The following is a 24,514-nucleotide window of genomic DNA, read 5'->3' as shown; positions in this document are numbered from 1 at the left end:
AATTGGGATCCATGGGATGAGTTTACTGTCATACAAATTCATAGAGGGATCAGATCCATCGAACTGAGATGCAGATAGTTTGAAAAAAGTAACAGACATTAAATTGGAAGCGGTAATAAATTTGAAGGAAAGATTGAGAATAAATAGTCTCCCTTGTATTTCTTCAGATCAGAGGAATCCTGGAGCCAGGACAAAGTGATCTTATGAAATCTAAGGATTTGATTGTTGTTGGGGTAGTTGGAAATGGAAGGGCCGAAGGGGCTCCTGCTCCTTCGACTGCCTGTCTTCTGTCTTGCAAAGCTGATTGGGTGCACCTGTGTGTTCGCTCGCTCAGATGCACCTGTGTGTTCGCTCGCTCACTGATTGGTTGCTTCAGTTGCGCCAGCCAATGGGATGATTCGGAGGGGCTGCTATTTGATTGGACGCTGAAGTCGGGTTGGATTGATGGGAAGGTTCGCGGGCTGATTGGCTCGTGCAGTGGGGAGGCGGGACGTTGGCGTCGTCGTCGTCTGCTCGGGATCCATCGCGTCGCCGCGGGCGCTAAAGAGAAGAAGTTGGCGACGGCGCCGGGATCATCGTCAGCCGCGCGGTCCAGGGAAAACGGGCGACCAGCAGCCCACTGGGCCCCACCTGGGAGTGGCCGGTACCGGCGAGGTGTTTGAGTGGAGCCGAGGAGTCGGTGCGAAGCCTGATGGCGCCGACAGGGCGAGGCCGGAGGCCGCGAGGTAACTTGCAGAGGGAGGGGGCGGGGGCAGGAGCTTGGCAAGTCTGGTTGGCGCATGCGTGGTGAGTTCGCGCATGTGCGACTGATTTGGATGTGCCGACAGGGCAACAAAGCGAACCCAACTGACGACTGGCGCATGCGCACAGATATTAAGATGGCTGCCCCCAGCCGAAGGACCCCGAGGCGCTGAGTCAATCCGCACATTTTCGGTTTTACGTGCCCTGTGTCTCTGTTCGCGTTTGTCAAATCATTTGATTTTAAAAATAGGCTCTAAGACTTCAGGTGTCCTCGCACGGGGGCAAAACTCCGACTTGCGTCCATTGTGGGATCTGACTCCATTACGGTCGCAAGTCGAGGAGGACCTGTCGGGGTCATTGGGTCGCTAAGGAAGGGATGGAAAACCAATCCATTTGTCTTTGCTTCCCAATGCTCATAGAATGTGTCTGATTCCATCCGTTTTTCCTGTTGTAGCATCACATTCTTCATCAAGTTAGATGTTATTTTTTAAAGTTGTGTCACTTGAACAATAATGCTCCAATCCTTCTGATCCTGACGTACCATTTGTCTAAAATGTAATGATTCACAGTTACTTGTCTGAATGCCTTGAAAAATATAGGGACTTTGGTGTTAACAATACAGAGTAAAGATTTCACCAATCCTTTTGAATTTATGATCTTTGGGATTTCTGGTCATGTTTTCTGCTTAGGTTGGTGTATCTTGCAGACCTGTTTGGTTGCAGCAAGTAAGAAGTTATCGATTTGCAGCGTCCGCTGCAGCAGCGCTACCAAATAAAGAGACACCCAAGGTGAGTGTAAAACAAAGACTGGCTTTACTGTTTTAAATTCCCCACCTCTGCTCGCTTGCCCGACTACTTCTGGTGATGTACCCCTGACTTCCAGCAGTGACATTGTTGCATCACTCTCTGGCCGGCTGGCAGCTACGCAGAAGTGTAGGGCTCCTAAGCCCATACCTGGTGCTAGGCGTGGGCTCCTTCTTGGTAGTGAAGGGGAGTCCGTGCCATCTTGGACTCTCCAAGTGTTGATGTGATTTGGCTTTTTTTCCTCACTTGGTACGCTACAATCTCAATGTTTTAAAGGGGGAAATTCTTTCAATGTTTCATTCACCTTTATGACAGAATTCTTCCTAGATTATATGTGTAACATTGAATGTTATGGGTTTTCATCAACAGGGATCATGATTTTACTCATAATTTTTTTACTAATGCCCCATGGGAATCGAAATAAAAATGAAGTAATATAATTAGGAAGGTTTGTTGACTCTTTTTTAAGCAGTATGTCAGGATGATTTTCATCTTGCTTGCTTAATTAAAAAGTGATTCGTCAGTTCTTAATGGCAACTGCCATATTGGCATTGCAAGGAGAGATGGGAAATGGATCAGGTCCTTGGTGGTCCTAGGAAGACAATGCAGAAAGATGTCACTGGGCTGAATGTGGTTTAGGGAGAGAGAGGGTATTCATTTTTAGGAAACGTATGTGGCCAGCCACCTATCAATATTTTCCACAAATAGAAACTCCTGCTGATAGAAGCCATTTCCTACTTTAAACAGGCCCAATGTCATTATCCAAGCAGATATTGTTATGAGCCCAAAGGATCCCAAAACCCAGCAGCAAGAGACATTCAGCAAGACAAGTGGTTTTTAAAACCAAATTTATTTTAATCAAATTTAAACCTGAAAATAGAATGAAAATTTAACTTAACTCTATTCTTAACTAACCCAAATTAACCCCTTTCTAATTCTAAGCGAACATGTTTGTAATGTGTATAAATTTAAGAAAAGTTCTTTGGTTCACAGTTCAATCTCACTTCTCCTTCTTCCAAGTTTTCTGGTGCAGGTAATTCTTCTGCTGTGCACAGAATTGAATGTGTCTAAATTTCACAAGGTTTTGGTGCTCGAAAGGTAAATGTTTACTGCTCAGGATTGTTCTTGTAGGGTTTTTAGAGAGAGATTTGTTGTTCCAGGATTTCCACAACTGAAGAACCACCATTAGTCACCTCAATGTCTCACTGATGAACCTTGCCCCGTGAGGGTTTTCCAGATGGTAACTTCTTTCTCAAAGCTACTACAGAGTTCTATTTCTCTTATTTGAAACAACAGGAGTTCTTTCTTCTGCTCAAGCTATTGTTAGATAAACAAAACCTAGGAAGAACTTTCCTGTAAGCACCCTGCAGAAATGTACTTGTAGTCATCGTGGCTCCATTTCCAAACAATGGTCATTCATTTTATGACATCAGTTTGATTAACAGCTACTTGTGAATGTGAATAACATTCTCCAGAGATCTTCAATATTTCTTCAGTCTTTCAAATAAGATGTTTTAAAATGTATGTGTGTATGTGTATGCAACCTACTCGAAATCTTACCAAAATTCCAAATATTACCAAATTCTCCAAATATATTTATCTATTACAATATCACGAAAGGAGCATTTAAGAGACTCTGAGACAGGCATACAGGGAAAGAAAAACAGGGTTGTAGCGGACGCATAGCACGGTATTACGAACCACCACCATCAGGTCCCAGACTTACCTGACACATCACGGGCTAACAGCGCTGGGCACCAAAGTACAGTGAGTGGAACAGATGAAGCCCCTGCCTAAAGGCACGGGGCGCTATTGGCTCGTAGCGTTAACCAGCTGATCTTGTGGACCAGAATGTTTTCACTAATATTCTCATTGACAGGCAGGGAATAAAAGGTCTGTGTATGTCTGCAATAAACCAGTCTTGAGTTGACTACCTTTGTGTGTGTTTGCCTTTATTGAATAGCATCTACCGCAGTAGCTGCTACAGGGTATTATTTTTTTATTAGAAATATCAAGATCAACACATCGTGGGCCAAAGGGCTTGTACCGTGCTGTAATATTCTGTTATTTCTGTTATTGCTTGACTTTGAATATCTGTTGTAAGCTCTGTGAGACTTCAATAATGTAGCAAATGTGCACAGCAACATTGCAGTCTGGAGTTTGTATATCCTGGTTGACTTGAGCTTTTCTCTTTTTTACACAATGCTTTATAGTTCTGGTCAGTAAGAAAAGAAATATTGTGCATGTTGAATATGTCATTATGTCTGCAAGTAACACTGGAAAAGAGTCAGTAACACCAAGGTAAATAGCACCCTGTAGTGGTTGGTGCAATTTTCTGATGGGCACAACTTATCAATCAGTGGCTACAGTGATGTGAAAATGTTTGTAAATTATTTTGTATATGAACCAAGCCATGAAAGACCCCAACAATGAAGACGCTGTTTACATCCGGTACCGCACGGATGGCAGTCTCTTCAATCTGAGGCGCCTGCAAGCTCACACCAAGACACAAGAGAAACTTGTCCGTGAACTACTCTTTGCAGATGATGCCGCTTTAGTTGCCCATTCAGAGCCAGCTCTTCAGCGCTTGACGTCCTGCTTTGCGGAAACTGCCAAAATGTTTGGCCTGGAAGTCAGCCTGAAGAAAACTGAGGTCCTCCATCAGCCAGCTCCCCACCATGACTACCAGCCCCCCCACATCTCCATCGGGCACACAAAACTCAAAACGGTCAACCAGTTTACCTATCTCGGCTGCACCATTTCATCAGATGCAAGGATCGACAATGAGATAGACAACAGACTCGCCAAGGCAAATAGCGCCTTTGGAAGACTACACAAAAGAGTCTGGAAAAACAACCAACTGAAAAACCTCACAAAGATAAGCGTATACAGAGCCGTTGTCATACCCACACTCCTGTTCGGCTCCGAATCATGGGTCCTCTACCGGCACCACCTACGGCTCCTAGAACACTTCCACCAGCGTTGTCTCCGCTCCATCCTCAACATCCATTGGAGCGCTCACACCCCTAACGTCGAGGTACTCGAGATGGCAGAGGTCGACAGCATCGAGTCCACGCTGCTGAAGATCCAGCTGCGCTGGATGAGTCACGTCTCCAGAATGGAGGACCATCGCCTTCCCAAGATCGTATTATATGGCGAGCTCTCCACTGGCCACCGTGACAGAGGTGCACCAAAGAAAAGGTACAAGGACTGCCTAAAGAAATCTCTTGGTGCCTGCCACATTGACCACCGCCAGTGGGCTGATAACGCCTCAAACCGTGCATCTTGGCGCCTCACAGTTTGGCGGGCAGCAGCCTCCTTTGAAGAAGACCGCAGAGCCCACCTCACTGAAAAAAGGCAAAGGAGGAAAAACCCAACACCCAACCCCAACCAACCAATTTTCCCTTGCAACCGCTGCAATCGTGTCTGCCTGTCCCGCATCGGACTGGTCAGCCACAAACGAGCCTGCAGCTGACGTGGACTTTTTTACCCCCTCCATAAATCTTCGTCCGCGAAGCCAAGCCAAAGAAGATTTATACGTGGAAAAATTAGCTGTTGTTTGTCCCAATTTCAGGTAGGTGTAGTTGCAAAGTGGGTAAGGATAGAAAATAGTTGGGGATCAACAACTGAGGCTTGCATTTGATGGTGTGAAAGTAGAAATGGAAACTCAGAATAAGACTAATCTGATTAAGCAAGCCACTGGCTCTTATATTTCCACCAGAAGTGAATCTCGAATTGAATTTTGAGTCATTTACACTGGTTAACTTCAAAGTCTGTTGATTGTAAGACTAAATTAAGAGCCCTTTTGCCTCTGGCTGTACTGAAAGATTGTTTTGTTTATTACATAAATCTTTCTGAGAGGGAGAATAGACTGAAGCTGCTTTCCTCCTCGTTGGTGATGAATCTTGCAGTAAGATCTTTCAAATAATTACAGACTCCTAATTCCTCCCCATCCTCGGGCATTTTCTCCTGCAATCTACATCAGTTAACACCATCCAGGGATTCTCATGCAGGGTAAAGTTTCGAAGCAACCTACTCCAACCATGTCCGTGCCCTCTGTGGCAGGAAACCCAATGCAGAGTAAATGACAGATTGGCTGAGCACCTCCACTTTGATCACAATGGCCATCTTGGCTCATGGTCACAAGCTGTATTAAGTTCCATTCCATTCCCATACTGACCTTTGTCTTCTGCCTCCTCCATTGTCTGGGTGAGGTCAAATACAGAGGAACCATCTCTTATTGCATTTGTGAATCGATGGTATGAATATGGAATTTTCCAAGTTCATGTAACCTGCCCACCCACCCCCCCCCCCCATGTTTTTCTCTCTGACCTGTTGATCCACCCAGTTCCCCTCATATTATCCCTTCCAAACCAGATGACTTATTAATGTGGGCAGAGAAATGGCAGATGGAGTTTAATCTGGACAAGTGTCTTGCACTTTGAGAGGACTTGTAGTAGTGTTGCAATGAGGGATCTTGGGGTGCAAGCGCGAGCTCCTTGAAAGTGGCAATGTGGATAGTTTTCTCTGGAGCTTTGGAGGCTGAGAGATGACCTGGTTGAAATGTATCTAATTATTATAGTCCTGGAGAAGGTCGATGTCTTCTCCCCCCCCCCCCCCTGTAGGAAATGTAAAAATACTACGATGCTTATATTGAACATGAGAGGGGAAAAGGAGAGAAGCGAGGCAGGTTTTTGCACAGTGTGCTGGGGGTCTGGCCCACGCTGCCAGGATAGTGGTGAAATCGCCACGATTTAAGAGGCATTTGGTTGGGCACATGAACAAGAGGGAATGGGTGATGTGTTTGGACCATGTGCTGACAGATGGGATTAATTTAATGAGTATCATGGTCACCACAGACATTGTTCACCAAATGGCCTATTCCTGGGCTGCTCTGTTGGGTGATGATTCATCTCTTTTCAAGGATTGTTGCCAATGGGCAGTAAACTTTTCACAGAGGTCTATCTCCAGTGAATGTATTTAGAACATTTCCATGAGTTAATTCCCTGTAGAAACACCAGTTTATCATTCAAGCTGTGTAGCCATAGCAATAATGCAAAATTTGAAGGCCATCGTTACTGAATCCACTTTAATCAGCCTTCACCTTGTACAATGTTCAGTTGAGACAAGAAAATCAAAATGCAACTTTTAACCTTTAGGAAAGATGAGTAATCCTCTGTACCACAGAATTATTGCTGAAAAAATATTTGGAAAATTTTGTGAATTCAACTTGCAAAGAGGTGATGAAGAGGAACCACAACAAGATTTAAAAATATTAAACCCAGAACATTTATTGGAAGATGTTCATCACAATAAATATGTTCAGGTTCAGTAATGATCGATTCTGGAATGGCATGTGGCAGTAATAAAATGAATGCAGGATAGATATATTCCAAGTAAAAAGAAATTAATGATTTGGATTGTGGTTTAAATGGTTTTGTGGCCAAATTTGCGGAGGTCACCAAGATAGGGGACAGAGTAGGAAGTGTAGAAACCGTAAAGTTGCAGAAGGATATAAACAGATTAGGAAACTGGGCAAAATGATGGCAGATGAGATTTAACACCGAGAAATGTACAGTTGTACATTTTGGCAGTGGAAATAAACAGGAAGCATACTATTTGGATGGGATGAAAATTCAGACCTTGGATGTGCAAAGAGACCTGGGTGTCCTTGAGCAAGGAAACCTAAAAGTTAATGACCAGGTGAAATTGGTAGTGAAGAATTCAGTGGAGTACAGGAAATTAAAGAAGTTATCTCATGGAGGCATTTTGTATATTGAAAGGTTTAGATAGGGTGGATGCGGGTAAGATGGTTCCCTTGTTGGGTGAATCGAGGACAAGAAAATTAGAGGTTATCTATATAAAACAGAGATTAGGAAGAACTTCTTTAGCCAGAGGGTCATGGATCTGAGGAACCGCTGCCTCATACAGCAGTGGAAGCCAGATCACTGGGCATATTTAAAACAAGAAATAGACAAGTATCTCGTTGGTAAGGGCATTAAGGGATATGGGAAAAGTCCAGAAATTGGAAGGAGTGCAGAGTGGTTTCGTGTCGGTTTATGGAGCAGACTCGATGGGACTTGTGGCCTGGTTCTGTCCTTTGCCTTGAGATCTTGTTCTCATTTGAGAGAGTTTATTGAAGGCAACTGAGAAAAATGGAATAATTCTTGGCAGTTGTTAGAGTAGGTTATTAGTTTGACATCTCTATGTAAAACTCCAAAACTATCTGTCACTTTGGAGTGGTGCCTGTCCCTCCAACCCATGAGGAATATAGACTTTCTAATATGTCATGTGTTCTTTCAGTGACAAATGATTCTCTTATTCAAACATGGCCAGAGGTCACTCGCATTTCATTTCAGCTTCACAATCGTTTTGGGCGGATTTTCAGTTGTAAATGTGGCAAATTCCTTTTTGGGAGTGGATTTCTTGTCACATTTTTCAGTGATGTATTTGGAAAAAAAATGCTGTTGTGTGGACTGCAGCTCTTGAATGCAAGTGAGCTGCATTTGTTGTCCTTCCAATGCCATCTGCTGTTTGACAAGCCTTCAACCTGGCTCCTGCCCTTTCCAAGCCTTGCTCAAGTGTTTTCCTCGCCTCGTGACCCCATCGTAATGGTGTGCAGACATGCAATAAGCCATGGTATAAAGGCAGGTTCTATGTGAATGCCACAGCACCTACTGCTGAATGACTCAAAGGCTCTGATGTATGCTTCAAAAAGACATTATCTTTGGGAGACCATGCTGTTTATGCTTTCCATGATGTGAACACTGTTCTTACAAATGTCACTAAGGTTGTACATCAAATGCGCAAGACCTTGCTCTCTTATCACAGATGCATCTGTCAGTGCTGTGGGGAGCAGTGTTCGAACAACGAGTCTGTGGGCAATTAGAACCCCTGGCATTTTTTTTTCAGCCAAGCGGTCACCAGCTCAGGCAAAGTATCGTACAATTGGGCAAGAACTCTTAGCTATCTATCTGGCAGTGAAACATTTCAGCATTTAAAAAAATATTTATAGTTTGTATGCAGTTCAATATAATAATAGAATCATATCCAAATGATACTTACAATTATCAAAATAGAATAAAAAATAAATTTTGTACTGCACATAAAAGTGAGAAGAGATAAAAGTATAAAAGAAAAAAATGCAGATCTAGGTGCGAAGCTCCTGTGATAACTATTCCTTCCCAAAAGGAAAGGCAGGATATTAATAAAATATTAGAATTAGACCAACATGATAAGGTTCAACCATTAAGATTAATGAAAAGTGGTGGTGGGGTGGAGAAGTGAATACATTAGATATATAAACCTATTTTTAAATATGGTTTCCATATTTTGAATTATGTAACATACCCAGTTCTAATATTATTAGTCACCTTTGCTAAGGGAATACAATTTTGCATTTCCCCATGATCAATTTTAAGATGGGATTCAGATTTCCATGGAATTGTTATACATCTCCAGGCCATTTCCAATGCAATTTATAAAAATAATTAATGTTTTTTTTTAAGAACTTGAATTCAGCTTCCAAATCATATACATTTCCCAAAAGTAAAAGCTCAGGTGTTAATGATAAACATTATTATAATTTGTTCCAAAAACTTGGCCACATCTTTCCAAAATGATGTCACCTTGAGACATCTCCAGAGACAATGTATAAATGTACCAATTTCTGTGCCACATCTAAAACATTAATTTGAAAAATTAGGAATAAATTAATTGATGTTGCATTAAATATAATTGATGAATAAATTTGTAATTAACTAATCTATCGAAAACATTAATTACTGTCCCAACAAATGTCAGACAAGCAAAAAGGGTCAATTTCAGTTCCCAAATCCAATTCCCATCTTTCTTTTGATTTATTCAAGTCTGGGTTTGGAGATTCCTCTTGAAATAGAAGATACAATTTTGAAATAAATTTCTTTGTCATTCTCTCATGAATCCCAATTTCCAATTCGATATTTCAGCTTTTTATTGGAAGGTCATTCTTTGACCATTTGTACAGACCACCAGCCTCTTCTGCATACTGCAAGTAGAAGCACACATCTCTACTTGCCCAGAGAGATTCAGCACTCGGACTTCATCCTACAATTTTCATCAGACACACAGCATATCTGATGAAAAGTGAATGCTGTGGCTGGTGCTCTATTCAGGCACGACATTACATACAACTACTGCCATCGATTTCAGTGCCATGGCTCATGCACGGCACATTGATCCTGATTTCATCCGGTGAAACCAGATCAACTCTGGTCTCCATCTTCAAGATGTGACGCTGGATGAATCGGGTGAAAAGTTGGTCTGTGATGTTTTTCCCCCAACAGGAAGGACTCGGCCGTTTGTGTGGCAGGTATGAGGCAGGAGATTTTCTCTTCACAATCTATCTCTTCCTGGTAGAAGAACATCAATCAAACTGGTTAAGGAACATTTTACCTGGCTTTATGTTAAACAGAATGTTGGATTATCGGCAAGGACTCGCTTGCTGGGTCAACACCCTAAAGTCTCCAGGCACATGAAATTCAAGCTGAGGGATTTTGTTGTTTTGGATTCCCATTTCCAGCACGTGCACCTTGTGGCTTGCAAGGTCCACTTCCGCCATCTCGGCAATGTACAAATCTGCTCACGTGTGAGGACTGGACTACCAGGTGGCAGGATGAAATTCCTAACATTGGCATCTCTGCAGAGACAAATGCCTGTGCTTTTGTGGATTCCATCTTTTGGTGTTCTGGGCACTATTACAACAGATTGAGGGTCACAGTTCGAGTTGGGATTGGTCCGAGCTCTCACTGATCCTCTTGGCACAACCTGAATTACTGCTGAGCATTTCAGGCGAACAGCTTCTTTGAGCGTTTCTATTGACAATCGAAAGCAGGTGGTGATGCATCTCCATGGAGCGAACGTTTGACCATGGTTCTCCTTTGCGTGCCTACTGCTGTTAGGGCAGATCATGGATGTTTAGTGGTAGAGCTTGTCTATGGGTGTATGCTGACCTTGCCAGATGAGTTTGTGAATCTGAGTCCAGGCACAGTGCTCCATGAACAGGTCAGTTATCTTGATTGTCTTCGAGAAAATGATGTGGCAGAGAATGATTCCAACTGAAACGGTATCTTCTTATGAACCAAAGTATCAACACCTCGAGCTTTCGAATTAAATGGAGATGAAAAACATGTCCGACCCAATCTCTTTTCAATTTCATATGTTCTTTCTCAGACAAATGAGTTTGTTGCAAAAAAGCAAGATCAACCTTCATTTTCTTTAATATTTCCTTCCTTTCAATCGGATTATTAAGTCATTTAACATTAAAGATCACAAAATTTAAATGAGCCATAACTTAATTTCCTCCTGAGACTGACACTTCTAACAGCAATTACAACTATATATATAAAAAAATACCAACACCCCCCCCCACCTTTGAAACAATAAGAAAACACTATAAAAACATAAGAGTTCAAGAGTCAGACCCCCCCTCTGTGAACCAGGTGCAGTTAATTCCACAAGTGGCAGATGACTTTAGAAGTAGCAGAGATGACCATCAGCCCCCAACCGAACATTAAAACCCATCAGTCATCCCAGTGATAACACCCACATTGAGCTTGAGCTTCATCTTCAACATAACATAACATAACAATTACAGCATGGAAACAGGCCATTAGGCCCTTCTAGTCCGCACCGAACCAAACACCCCTTTCTAATCCCACCTCCCTGCACAATGCCCATAACCCTCCATCTTCCTCTCATCCATATACCTGTCCAACCTTTTCTTAAATAATACAATTGACTCCGCCGCCACTATTTCTCCCGGAAGATCATTCCACACAGCTACCACTCTCTGAGTAAAGAAGTTCCCCCTCATGTTACCTCTAAACCTCTGTCCCTTAATTCTTAACTCATGTCCTCTTGTTTTAATCTTTCCTCCTCTTAACGGAAATAGTCTATCCACATCCATTCTGTCTATCCCTTTCATAATCTTAAATACTTCTATCAAATCCCCTCTCAACCTTCTATGCTCCAAAGAATAAAGACCCAATCTCTCCCCATACTCCAGATGCTTAAACCCAGGCAACATTGTTGTAAACCTTCTCTGCACTCTCTCCACTCTGTTTATATCCTTCCTATAATTAGGCGACCAGAACTGCACACAGAACTCCAAATTAGGCCGCACCAACGTCTTATACAATCTCAACATCACCTCCCAACTCCTATATTCCATGCAATGATTGATAAAGGCCAGCATACTAAAAGCCTTCTTCACCACCCTATTCACGTGAGTTTCTACCTTCAGGGAACGATGTACTGTCACTCCTAAATCTTTCTGCTCTTCTGTATTCCTCAATGCTCTCCCATTTACCACATATGTCCTATTCTGATTCTTCTTACCAAAATGAAGCACCTCACACTTATCAGGATTAAATTCCATCTGCCATTTTTCAGCCCACTTTTCTAAGCAGCCCAAATCCCTCTGCACTCCTTGAAAACCTTCTTCATTATCCACTATTCCACCTATCTTAGTATCGTCTGCATATTTACTAATCCAATTCACCACCCCATCATCTAGATCATTAATGTATATAACGAACAACAATGGGCCCAATACAGATCCTTGAGGCACACCACTGGTCACCGGCCTCCAACCTGACAGACAATTATCCACTACCACTCTCTGGCCTCTCCCTTTCAGCCAATGTTCAATCCATTTGACTATCTCAAAATTTATACCTAAAGACTGCACCTTCCTAACTAACCTTCCATGTGGTACCTTATCGAAGGCCTTACTGAAGTCCATATAGACAACATCCACTGCGCTACCCTCATCCACATTCCTAGTCACCTCTTCAAAAAATTCAATCAGATTGGTCAAACATGACCTTCCTCCCACAAATCCATGTTGAGTGCTCCTGATGAGACCCTGTCTATCCAGATGTTTATAAGTATTATCTCTAAGAATTTTCTCCATTAATTTACCTACCACAGACGTCAAACTTACAGGCCGATAGTTGCCAGGCTTCCTCCTTGAACCCTTTTTAAATAACGGAACCACATGCGCAATGCGCCAATCCTCCGGCACTATCGCCATATCTAATGACATTTGAAAAATTACCGCCAGAGCCTCTGCTATTTCCTCCTTCACTTCTCTCAATGTCCTGGGGAAGATCCCATCTGGTCCCGGAGACTTATCCACCTTTATATTCTTCAAAAGCCTTAAAACTACACCTTTTGTAATCTCTATATTCCCCATATTTACCCAATTTGCTTTTTTTATCCCACATCTCCCAATATCCTTCTCCTTAGTGAATACCGAAGAAAAGAAACTGTTCAATATCTCCCCCATTTCTCTAGGTTCCACACACAGTTTTCCACTCTGATTTTCTAAGGGACCAACTTTGTCTCTAGCTTTCCTCTTACCATTAACATATTTGTAGAACTCTTTTGGATTAGTTTTCACCCTGCTTGCCATAGTTTTCTCGTACCTTCTTTTAGCTTTCCTAATTCCTCTCTTAAGATTCCTCTTACATTCAATGTATCTTTCAAACATCACTCACCGATTCTGATTCCAATTCTTTTCCCCGTTCCCTTCCCAATCTTAACCTCAGGCATTTTCCCCATCGATTCCTTCAAATCAGGGAAGGAATTCACAAAAGTTAATGCACCATAAGGACTCTCAAAACATTGAGACTGATCTGGCCCATAAATCACCTTAAATACCGATGGATACCGAAAGTAAACTTATACCCTTTCTTCCACAGCTCTGCTTTGACCAGATTAAACTCTTTCCATCACTTAATAATCTCCTGACTTAAATCAGCATAAAATAAAACTCTATTTCCTTGATACATCGTAGGGCTTTGATCAAGGCGAGCTTTCTGAACCACAAGCCGCAAATTCATTTCTCTATCCTGATATTGCAAACATCTTAAAAGAACCGCTCTTGATATTTAACCTGGAAAAGGTTTTCTCCTTAAAGGCCTCTGAGCCCGATCTAAAAAAATTCAACTCCCAATATCTCTGGAATCCTTTTCCAAAAATAATTTTACAAGATCTGAACCTTCAATATCTTCCGGCAGACCAACTCTCTTAATGTTATTACGACAACTTTGATTTTCCAACGAATCAATGTTTATAACAAATCTCTCTTCTGGACATCCCAGCCTGGAAATAAATCCTCAATATGATCCATTCTCTCCGCATAATGGTCCTCACAGTCAATAAAAACTTCTATTCTCTTAAATTGAACTTGTCCAGTGTCTACTGCTGTTAAGCTCTTATTAATATCAACTTGAATAAATGTAATTTCTTCACACATACCAGCCATTTATTTCCTCCATAACAGCAAATTGATCATTTAAAGTTTCAAAACCTTAGTTCACAGAAGACATCATCTTTTCATTTGGTTGGATCAGTTCTATAGGCATGAGGTTGACTTCCATCCCTGTTACAGGGGCCTTGAAGTCTGGGGAAGGTGTCTGTGGTGAAACAACAGCTTTCATTGGAGAAGGAGATGTTCTTCAAGCCTTAGGCCTCCCTTCATTGAGTCCAACTGCAGCAAGTAGTCATTCTTGCTCTTCTTCTTCTTGAACCTCTGAGTTGTCCTCCTCCACCTCTTCCCTTCCACCTCATACCTGGCAGTCGGACTGTGGATCGGATCCAGAATTTCCTGCAAGTGAGAGCATCTCCAGATGTGCCGCTGCATACAGGCAGACCCCTTCCCGGAAACGTGCTTGCATTCGGGCACTCACCCCCCCCCCCCACACTCTCCTTCGTCAAGCCCGGCTGGTGTCGAATTCCATGCTTGCACTCCTCCTGGCCCAGCCAAAGATCTTGGCGCTATCTTGCATCTCCGGATGTGCAGAGAATGCAGACGTTTATTCCAGCTGGTCCTGACTTACATGTTGAGGCTTCGGATCCATGTCTAACTGATCCCGAGGTCCCTTCTGGGAGGTTGGCCTTGCTTCTTCTGCACTTTTCACAGGTTGAAAAACTAGGTTTTTTCTAAGTTGCTTGTTTTGATATGGTGTTGTATGTACTGACCAGTACAGGCATGGGCTGATCCACCCCCACCCCCTGATGTCATCCTCTCCTGGACTCCTCCCCTGTGACCCAGGCCATGAAGGTCGACCCACATCTTCCATCCCTTCACTTCCCTCACTTGGACCCAGGTGCCTGCACTGTTGTGTTTAATAAAGCCTATCGTTCCCCTCAGTCTTTGTCTCTGTGATTATTGGGCCTTTGTCTCTGTGATTATTGGGCCACCTGGTCGTGCCCAACACTGTTTTTTCCCTTTCTTCATTTCCAGAATCCTACTGTAGTAAATTACTGTTCAAAACATTGATAAAGTCAAAGAAGTCACTACAGTTCGAGTATTGAACAGTTCAGTCAGGGAAAGATGTCTTCTCATGTCTTTTTCCTACGCCATCTTGCCACAACCACACTCCCTCCCCCCTCTCAGTTGACTCCTTGAACACCATCCAGTCCACGGACTCTAGGCAGTCCTGCAGCTGTCTTCCCTCACGTGACCACCTTCTGGTTGTCCTGATCTCGTAAGTGTTGTGAGGAATTTTAGGCCCCATTTCTAAGAGAGGATGTGATGGCCCAGAGGTGGTTTACAAGAATGATTCTGGGGATGAGAAGAATAATGTTTGAGGAGCATTTGATGGTTCTGGGCCTGGACTCACCCGAGTTTAGAAGAATGAGGCAGGACCTCATTGAAATCCGATGAATAGTGAAAGGGCTGGATAGAAAGAATTTTGCCAGTAGTGGGAGAGTTTAGGACCAGTGGGCACAACCTCAGAATAAAAGGATATCTGCTCAAAATGGAGATGGAGAAACCTTTTCATCTCAAGTAGTGATTTTCAAACTCCTCCTCCACACCCCCACCCCCACCCCCCGGATCATATTCCACTTAATCCCTGTGCCAGAAGTGCTCTGTTAGTAAGGGATTACTTAATGTGGTATATGATTGGAAAGAAAAAGTTTGAAAACCACTGTTTTAATCGTACATCATTGACTTGTTCTGTGCGTGGTTTCATAACTCCAGAGGAAATGGGCCAATGACAATTTTTCTCAAGGAAAATTTTTCCGACACAATTGGGTCGACAGCAAACTTTCTCAGCCTTTTTTCTCATTCATGTGCCATTTTAAGCAATCTCTTACTCTTTTTCGACATTCCAATTAATAAAGTCCCAAACTGTTCAACCTTTCCCTCAGCTCAACTCCTGAAGACCTGGCAGTGTCTAAGTAAATCTTCTCTGCACTCTTTCAATCTTACTAATACCCTTCCTGTAGCTAGGTGACCAGAACTGCACACAATACTCCAAATTTGACCTCACCATCATCTTATACAACCTCACCATAACTTCCCAACTCCTATTTTCTTTTTGTTAATTAATGAAGGCCAAGATGACAAAAGCTGGCTTTAGATCCCTGTCATCCTGTGACACCACTTTCATGGAATTATGCAACTGTGTTTTATCTCTTGCTGCCGATTTCCATAACTTGGCTGTTCAATTTCATAATGTTGGCTTCTGGACTATTTTATTGTGCCCCTTGATCTAGAGCGTTCTGGCAGAACAAAGCAATTTTGTTTTCTTTTGTCAGGTCAAATTTTGTCACATTGATCCAAAAACAAATATTTTCACCGTTCCTTCATTTCAGATTCTCTGCAGCTGTCGTATTGAACCTCACAGTGATGGCATCATGTTTGTCTTGTTTATCCTTTCCCCCTCCATCCAGACAGATGTGGTGATCAATGAGTCGACTCCACTCATCCAGCACCACTGCCATTTCTGCTGCTCGGGCTTTTCATCCCACGTATTCAGTTTGTTATTTCTCCTCTTCTTTTTCTCAGCAAAGAGAATCAAGTTTGTTTGAATATCTTTCAGAATCCCAGTGAAAGGTTATCGACCTGAATGTTTTAACTCCGATTATTTTTCCAGTAGATGACCTGCTGAGTATTTCCAGCATTGAGATTTTATTTTACTTTCTTGGTGTATTACTGAGTGCTTTGAATGGGAGAAGAAATGTGGGTTGGGTTAAGTTGAGATGTCTCAATCATGGAGTGAATTTAGAAAAATAGATGTAAAAGTGGAGGGGGCATGGAAATTGTTCATTAATCTTTTCAAATTGATTTTGGAGCTATGATTGTTTTCTGATGTATGCACAGTGTTCAGAATTAAATTTTTTTGTGATGAACATGTCTCAAAATTTGTCATATTGTGGCAACAAAACAGGTGCAAATATTGTTCTAAATTACATTTTAAAAAAAGAAATTCATTTGTGCAAAATGAAGAGTAAGTGAGAGTGACTGTGTTTCCTTGTCCATTCGGAAATCTGATGGCAGTGGGGGAGAAGCTATGTTTGTACCTTTGGGTGTTCATCTTCAGGCTCCTGGACCTGTTTTCCTGGTGATCACAGTGTGAAGAAGGCCTGGTCTGGGTGGTGAGGGTCCCTGAGGATAGAGGTTGTTTTCTTGAGACTCCGCCTCTCGGAGAAGTCCTTGATACATGGGCCAGAAAGCGCGGGATACTCACATGGCTTAATTTAAACCTGCTGGCAGCAAACTCTTAATGATGTCCCACCTTGTCCCGTGGAGCCCGGCACACTATACCCATATGACAGTTTACAGCACGGTAGCAGGCCATATCGGCCCTTCGAGTCCGTGCCAGTTCACATGAACAACTCCACTAGTTTCCCCCTCCCACACTCTGCCCATATCCCTCCAACCCCTTCATATACATGTACACATCCAACCTTCTCTTAAGTCACAGAATGGACACTGCTGCAATTATCTCTTCTGGAAGATCATTCCATTCTGCCACCACTCTCTGAGTGAAGAAGCATCCTCCAACATTTCTCCTAAAGCTTTACCCCTTACCCTTAACTCATGCCCTCTTGTTCCAACCTCCCCTGCCCTCAGGGGAAAGACTCTACTCATATCTAGTCTATCTATTCCCTTCAAAATTTTAAATACCTCTATCATAACCCCCTTCAACCATCTACATTCTAATGAATAAAGTCGCAATCTCCTTAATCCTTCTCTGTGCTCTTGATGTTGTTAGTCAGGCAACATTTTTGTAAATCTTCTCTGCACCCTTTCCACCTTATCTATATCCTTCCAATAAATGGAGATCAGAACTGAACACAATTCTCCAAACTTGGCCTCACCAATGCCTTAAACAGCTATACTCTAGACTATGCTAGGATTTATGAAGGCCAGCATGCCCTGTCTACATGGGAATCCAACCTCAGTGAACCATGTACCATAACTCCAAGATCCCCCTGTTCCTCTTCATTCCCCTTAACTGTATTTGTCAACATTAAAATCCATCTGGCATCTTTCAGTCTACTATTCCAAACAAACCAAGAAAACCTTCCTCACTATTTTCGTATCTTCTGCATATTTTCTCACCCAATTAACCACCCCCGCATCCAAATCATGAATATAAATGATAAACAACAGGGGACTCAGCACCGATCCCTGAGGCACACTGCTCGTCACAGGCTTCCATCCTGACAGACAGTTGTCCACCATGACTTTCTGCTGTCTGTTTCACAGCCACCTCTGAACCCATCTCACTATCTATTAATCCCTAGTGACTGAACCTTCCTAACTAACTTTACATGCGGAACATTATCAAAAGCCTTACTAAAATTCAAATAGATCTCATCACCTGATCTACTTTTCTCATCAAAAAATTCAACAAGATTCATCGAACATGATTTTCCCTTCACAAACCCATGCTGGGTGCCCCTGATCCCTCCCTGCCTATCCAGATATTTGTACATACTATCTCGAAGAATACCCTCCATAACTTTTGCCACCACCAAACTCAAACTTATTGGCCGATAATTATTTGGCCTACACCTTGAGCTCTTTTTTAAAACAGCGGAACTACATTTGCAACCCTCCAATCCCGCAACACCACACCCACTTCCAGTGATCTTTGTAAAATCACCATCAGAGCCCCGGCTGTTTGCTCCCTGACCTCCTTTAACGTCCTGAGAAAAGTACCATTAGGACCAGGAGACTTATCCACCTCCATTGACCCTGGAAGATCCAAAACCCTCTCTTTAATAATCCTTATCCTTTCCATAACTAAAGCATTCATCTCATTTATCTCACATAGTCCAGTGTTCCTTTCCCTCGTGAATAGAGAAGAGAAAAAAAATTGTTCAATATCTTCCCCATCTCATACAGCTCTTGACATACACATCGCCCACCGTTATCATTTTCCAGTGGACCTACTCTATCCTTCAACCTCCTTTTACTGTTCATGTATCTGTAAAAACCCTCATGATTCACGTTCACCTTATTAGCTATTGACACCTTATACCATCTTTTTGCCTTTCTAATTTCCCTTTTGAGGTTCTTTCTGCAATCTAAGTAAGGATCAATCTTTTGTTTCTTATATTTAGCATGGGCCTCCCTCTTATCCTGAACCGTTCCTAATTTTTCTAGAAAACCACGGCTTCCTTGGAGTCTTGCCTTTCGGCCGATCTGGAACATGAAGATCCCTTACTCTCAAAATCTCACTTTTAAATACCCTCCAATTTTCTTCTAGATCATTTTCGACTAAAAGATCAGCCCACACAACTCTCTGCAAATCTCTTCTCATTTCTTCAAATCTGGCCTACCCCCACTCGAAGATCTTCAACTTTGAACCCGACCTATCCCCTTCCATAATTAAGCTAAATCTAAAGGACCCATGATCACTGGATCTGAAGTTCTCCCTAACACTCACCTCCGCCACCTGCCCCATTTCATTCTCTTCCCACAGATCGAACACTGACCCCATCTCGTGGACATCTCCACATGCTGCTGCAAAATGCAGTCCTGAACACGTTATCTAAACTCTAAGCCATCCTGACCTCTCACTGACTCTGCTTCCCAATCGATGTTAGGACTTCACTTGCCTCCTTTCTGGACCCATCAACCTTGCGTATAACTTAATCAGGCTGAAACCTAGTTTTGTGTTGTGGCATAATGGCAGAGGACATGACATTCTGGTACATAGTAGGTGCATTGGACGCTGCTACAGGATCTCAAGTAAGAGAATTTGTTGCCAATCCCCTGGTGGAAAACCAGTACACCAGGTTTAGCCAATTTCTCCTGGACACACTGGAATTGATTAGACATGAGCGCAGCTTGCGGCTTTTAAATATGGAGGGCTCGGGTGAGAGGAATCTATCCGACCTAATGAATGAGATGGTTGCATTAGCAGATGGTCATTCTCATTGTATACTTTTTGAGACTCAATTCCTGTCCAAACTCCTAGGTCGTGTCGCAATACCAATCATTAACATGGATTTCCATGTAGCGCGGGAGGCTGATAGGCTCCATTATACTCCAATGCAAGAGTCTGCTCACGTCCAGACTGTTTTTGCAGCAGATCTATATCCCATTTCCTATGAGCCTCCTGTATCTACAGTTCAGTCAAAGAAGGATGAACACACTGATGGGCGGCGAGAATGCTGTTTTTACCATCGCCAATGGGGATAAAAGCCCATAAATGTGTCCTGCATGTACCTATTACAGAAAAAAGGTAGGAAATGAAAAACCCGGCTACCATTAATGGCCTCGGCATCTGGCACAAGTACGGGCCCATTGTGTCTTCAAGACGACACTGGTAAGCACAAGTTTCGTGTAGACACGAGTGCTGAGGTCCGTTAGCTCCCACCCAACCTATTTTGAAATAAAAAACCACATAAATAACAACACCTGGCTCTTCAAACAGCAAATGGGATGAAAATTGCCTGCTTTGGCACACGACGAGTCACGATTTGGATAGGAGGTGTGACATTCCATTGGAATTGTGTATTGGCTTCCATTACACAGCCCATTATGGGTGCAGATTTTTTAAGGTCCCGTGACTTTCTAGTAGATGTGAGGTGGAGGAAATTGGTTCATGTACCACTTTTCAAACATACCCACTGGTCTGCAGCAAAGGGAGTGTTTCCCATCTCGGGGTCCAGACCCTGCACAAAGATGCACATGCTGCTCTCCTCAATGAATTTCCCTGTACTCTCTCACCAAATTCCAATCCCTCCTAAATGGCCCAGGGTGTATCCCATTACAGAGACACTTCAGGCCTGCCGACTTACACCAGGACTCGTTCTCTTCCATCTGATAAACTGCGCAGGCTTTTTGAATTTCATAGGATGCCACTTGGGTTGAAGAATGCCGTTCAAACCTGCCAGCAGCTGATAGGCACTTTGGGCAGAGATTTAGAGTTCCCTTACATCTACTTGGATAATGTCCTCATAGCCAGTCAGGATATCACCAACTGCATTTACTCCGCCTGTTCCAAGGGCTGGGGGAATTTGGTCTTCCCATCAACCCTAGCAAATGTCAATTTGGCAAATCCACCATCAGCTTCCTGGGACACAAGATCACAGCCAACGGTGTCTTTCCCTTATCCAGCAAGGTAAAGGCAGTCCCTGCTTTTCCAACACCTACCACGGATCAGGGCCTGCAGAAATTCTTGGGCAGGAAAAACTTCCATCACCGGTTCATTCCAACAGCTGCTGACATTCTTTGTCCACAGTTTCCGATCCTCACCACAAAGCACAGGGACGTTCCCTGGACAACAGAGGTTGAATTTGTGATGCTCAAGATGCTTTAGTCAATGCAGCAATGCTCCCCCATCCTAACCCCGACACTTCCTTGACATTTAGTTCTGATGCCTCGAGTACGGCCCTGGGTGTGGTTGTTGAGCAGTACGTTGATGGCCATTGCCAACCCCTCGCATTCTTTAGCTGACATCTATAGCCATTGGAGATGAAATACAGTGCATTGTATCAAGCGACACGGCACTTCCGATTTGTTTTGGAGGGTCAGTATTTCACTGTGTTCACAGACCACCAGCCACTCGTTTTTGCCTTCATCAAAATAACGGATCCATGGTCGGCAAGACAGCAGGGTCACTGTCATACAATTCAGAATTTACCATGGATGTGCACTATATTTCTGGTAAAAACAATGGCGTCACGAATATGCTGATCAGACTGACTATATCATATTCAGGGTGACATTGATATTCCGGAATTAGCCAGTGTCCAGGCAATGGACCCCGATGTTCAGGCATACAGTACGGCCATGACCAACCTGGACATACAGCAGGTGGCAGCACAACTGGGCTGCCAACCTTACTTTGTGACATGTCTTTGGGCTACACTAGACCAGTGATTCCGCCATCTTGGAGGCAATGCCTTTTTGACCAGATACACAGCTTGTCTCATCCGTCCATCAGAACATCTGTCAAGCTCACGTCAAATAAATATGTATGGCATGGTCTGAAAAAAGGCATTGCGCAATGTGTCTGCACATGTTCCTCCTGCCAGACTGCCAAAATTCAGTGCCACACTAAGGCACCTCTTCAACCTTTCCTGGCGGTACACAGGTTGTTGTAACACGTGCAAGTGAACCTGCTCGGACCATTGCCAGTATCTCAAAACATGAGATAGATTCTAACAGTCATAGAACGTTTCACGCGCTGGCCAGAGGCCATCCCATTGCCATCCAGTGACACTGAGACAAGGGCCAGAACATTCATCATCAATTGGATGGCTAGGTTTGGTTTCCCGACCCACAATTACTTCAGTCCGTGGAACACAATTCACCCACAGTCCAACGGCCTTGTGGAACGTTTCCACCGGCAACTGAAGGCCCGATTCTCCGGTCTCAATTAGGTCGAAGAGTTGCCCTGGGTTCTATTGGGAGTGCACCCGGCTCCAAAGGAAGACATGTCTGCATTGTCTGAAGAGTTGGTTTATGGTATGGTCCTTACAGTTTCTTGGGACATTCATTTCACAACCAACTCTGATCTGAACGTTCTTCAGCAGCTTCAACGTGGTGTTGTGATCACCTTTTCATACCCACTGGCATGGAACCTCTAAAAAGAATGTGCCCCCATCACTCCTGGACACTGATTTTGTTTTTGTGTGCAGACAGGTTCCACGAGTGCCGTTACGACCGTATGAGGGCCATTGTTGTGTGGTGAAGAAGGATGGGGTTGTGTATGCTTTGGACATTGGGGGACATTGTAGCTGTTTCATGTGGACAGACTCAAGCCTGCCCATGTGGATCCCACTTCATCCATTCAGTGCCCCCTGCGCAGATGGCGAGGGCATCCACCTAAGGTGCATGCAGCTGGTGCTTTAGTTTCTGGTGACGGTTCGGGGGGGGGGGTCGGGTAGCAGCTGTGTAATGGGCTGAGTGGGCATGGTTCTTTGGCGGGCACGTGAAATCATAAGACAAACAGGTGTCCATTTAATTGACCATACTCGCGTGGTGCTGTGTGCCGAGGAACAACACGTTGATCTGTGGACTCTCCTGACAGAAGGCTCGGGACACTCACAGGGTTTAATATAAACCTGCGGTCCCGTGGATTGGCAGCAAACACATAATGATATCCCATGGAGCCCGGGACACGCTGTAAATAAAATAAGTCTGTAAAGTCTGAATAAAGCAGTCTTGTGTTGACTAACCTGGTGTGTGTGTGTGTGTGTGTGTGTGTTGCTTTAGTAGCTCTATCGAAGTAGTGTGCATTGGATGGAAATGGTCTTTTTACAATTCCTTGAGCCCTATTTGAACAACACTCCCAGTAAATGTCACCTACAGGAGAAAGGGAGACCTCAGTGATACTCACAACTCTTTGCATCATTCCTGTCTGATGCTTACCAACTACTAGACCATCGAATGATGCAGCCAGACAGGAGACTCAACTGCACTCCTGTAAAATCTCAGGAATAGAGCTGTTGGCCTTGACCTCCTCAGTCTCCTTGGGAAGTGTAGGCACTTCCTGACCAATAAGGAGGTGTGATTGTTTTGTGTATTAATACGTGTGCTGTATGGATGGAAATTTTATGTGATTGTATTGTCTATTCTTGCTCTTTAACAATCTTTAGTGGATAGAAGTAGTCATTGTACTTTAGGATGTACAATCATGTACAGATTGACCTTAAATAGCCACTTGGCCCAGATGTCTATTCAGTCCAAGAATACTTTCGATCACAGGCAGATTTTGAACAATAACACCATTCATTTCGCAACAAATGCCACTTAATTTTGCCAGTTGTTCAATGGCAAGATATATGGGGAAAACAGCACTGTCAACTTTTCGACCTTAAAGGACTAATTATATTCAAATGGGCAGTAGATCAATAGAATGAAACAATGAAATCAGACAGAGGTGAGTGGCTGCTTTAATTAGAAACATTCGTGTTCATGCTATAGAGTTTAAGGCTGCCCAGGAGGAATATAACGTGTTTTCTTTCAGTTTGTGTGCCCTCAACCTGGCGAAGGATGGGGCCAATAGACATGTTGCTGGAAGGGTTAGAGAATTGATATGGTAGGTCACAGGAAGCTCAAGTTTAGATCCACAGAGCACATGTATTTAGCAAAATGGCCACCCAGTCTGTATTGGTCTTGCTGATAATGAGATCAACTGAGTCTACCAAATGTGGGAGATTAAATTGGATGGGGTGCATGTGAAACACTGCCTCACCTGGAAGGTCTGATTGTAGCCTTGGATAGAGGTGCCAGGAGATGTAGGGACAAGTTTGGCAATTTCTGCAGTTCCAATGGGGACTACATGAGGTGGTGATGGGTGGAGAGGGAAGTGCCGTCGAGGGAGTCACAGAAAGACATGCCCCTGTGAAAAGAGGATATGAGTGGAGCGGGTTAGATGTAACAGGTTAGAGGATGGTGCTGAAGTTGGAAGTATTCAAGGATAATGTGTCAGATGTGGCAGCTGATGGGTGGTAAGTGAGAAACCTGAGGGATTCTGTTCTTGTTCTGCCAGAGAGGAGGTGGGGGAAGGGCAGAAAAAGAATTGGAGATAAGAGTGTAGGCTTTATCAAAGACAGTATGGGGGATCTGCATTTATTGAAGAAATAAGTCATTTTGGGTGTCCTGGAGTAGAAGACCTCATCCTGGGACTGTTACAGTCCCTGAGGACCCCAAACCTTAGCAGCAA

The 24,514-nt window shown here is 43.4% G+C and overlaps 1 long non-coding RNA gene across 1 annotated transcript in view; it reads left to right on the top strand.

The window, feature by feature from the left end:
• Positions 1-491: 491 nt before the first annotated feature.
• LOC138745362 (uncharacterized) overlaps positions 492-24,514 on the top strand; it is a 30,304-nt gene continuing 6,281 nt past the window's right edge. The window contains exons 1-2 of the long non-coding RNA XR_011346216.1: positions 492-725; positions 1,431-1,529. This is a non-coding gene — a long non-coding RNA (uncharacterized lncRNA). The remainder of the gene's footprint in view (positions 726-1,430; positions 1,530-24,514) is intronic.

Source organism: Narcine bancroftii, chromosome 11 (assembly GCF_036971445.1).
Source record: "Narcine bancroftii isolate sNarBan1 chromosome 11, sNarBan1.hap1, whole genome shotgun sequence".
Lineage (NCBI taxonomy): Eukaryota > Metazoa > Chordata > Chondrichthyes > Torpediniformes > Narcinidae > Narcine > Narcine bancroftii.
This window is presented reverse-complemented; position numbering and strand designations above follow the sequence as displayed.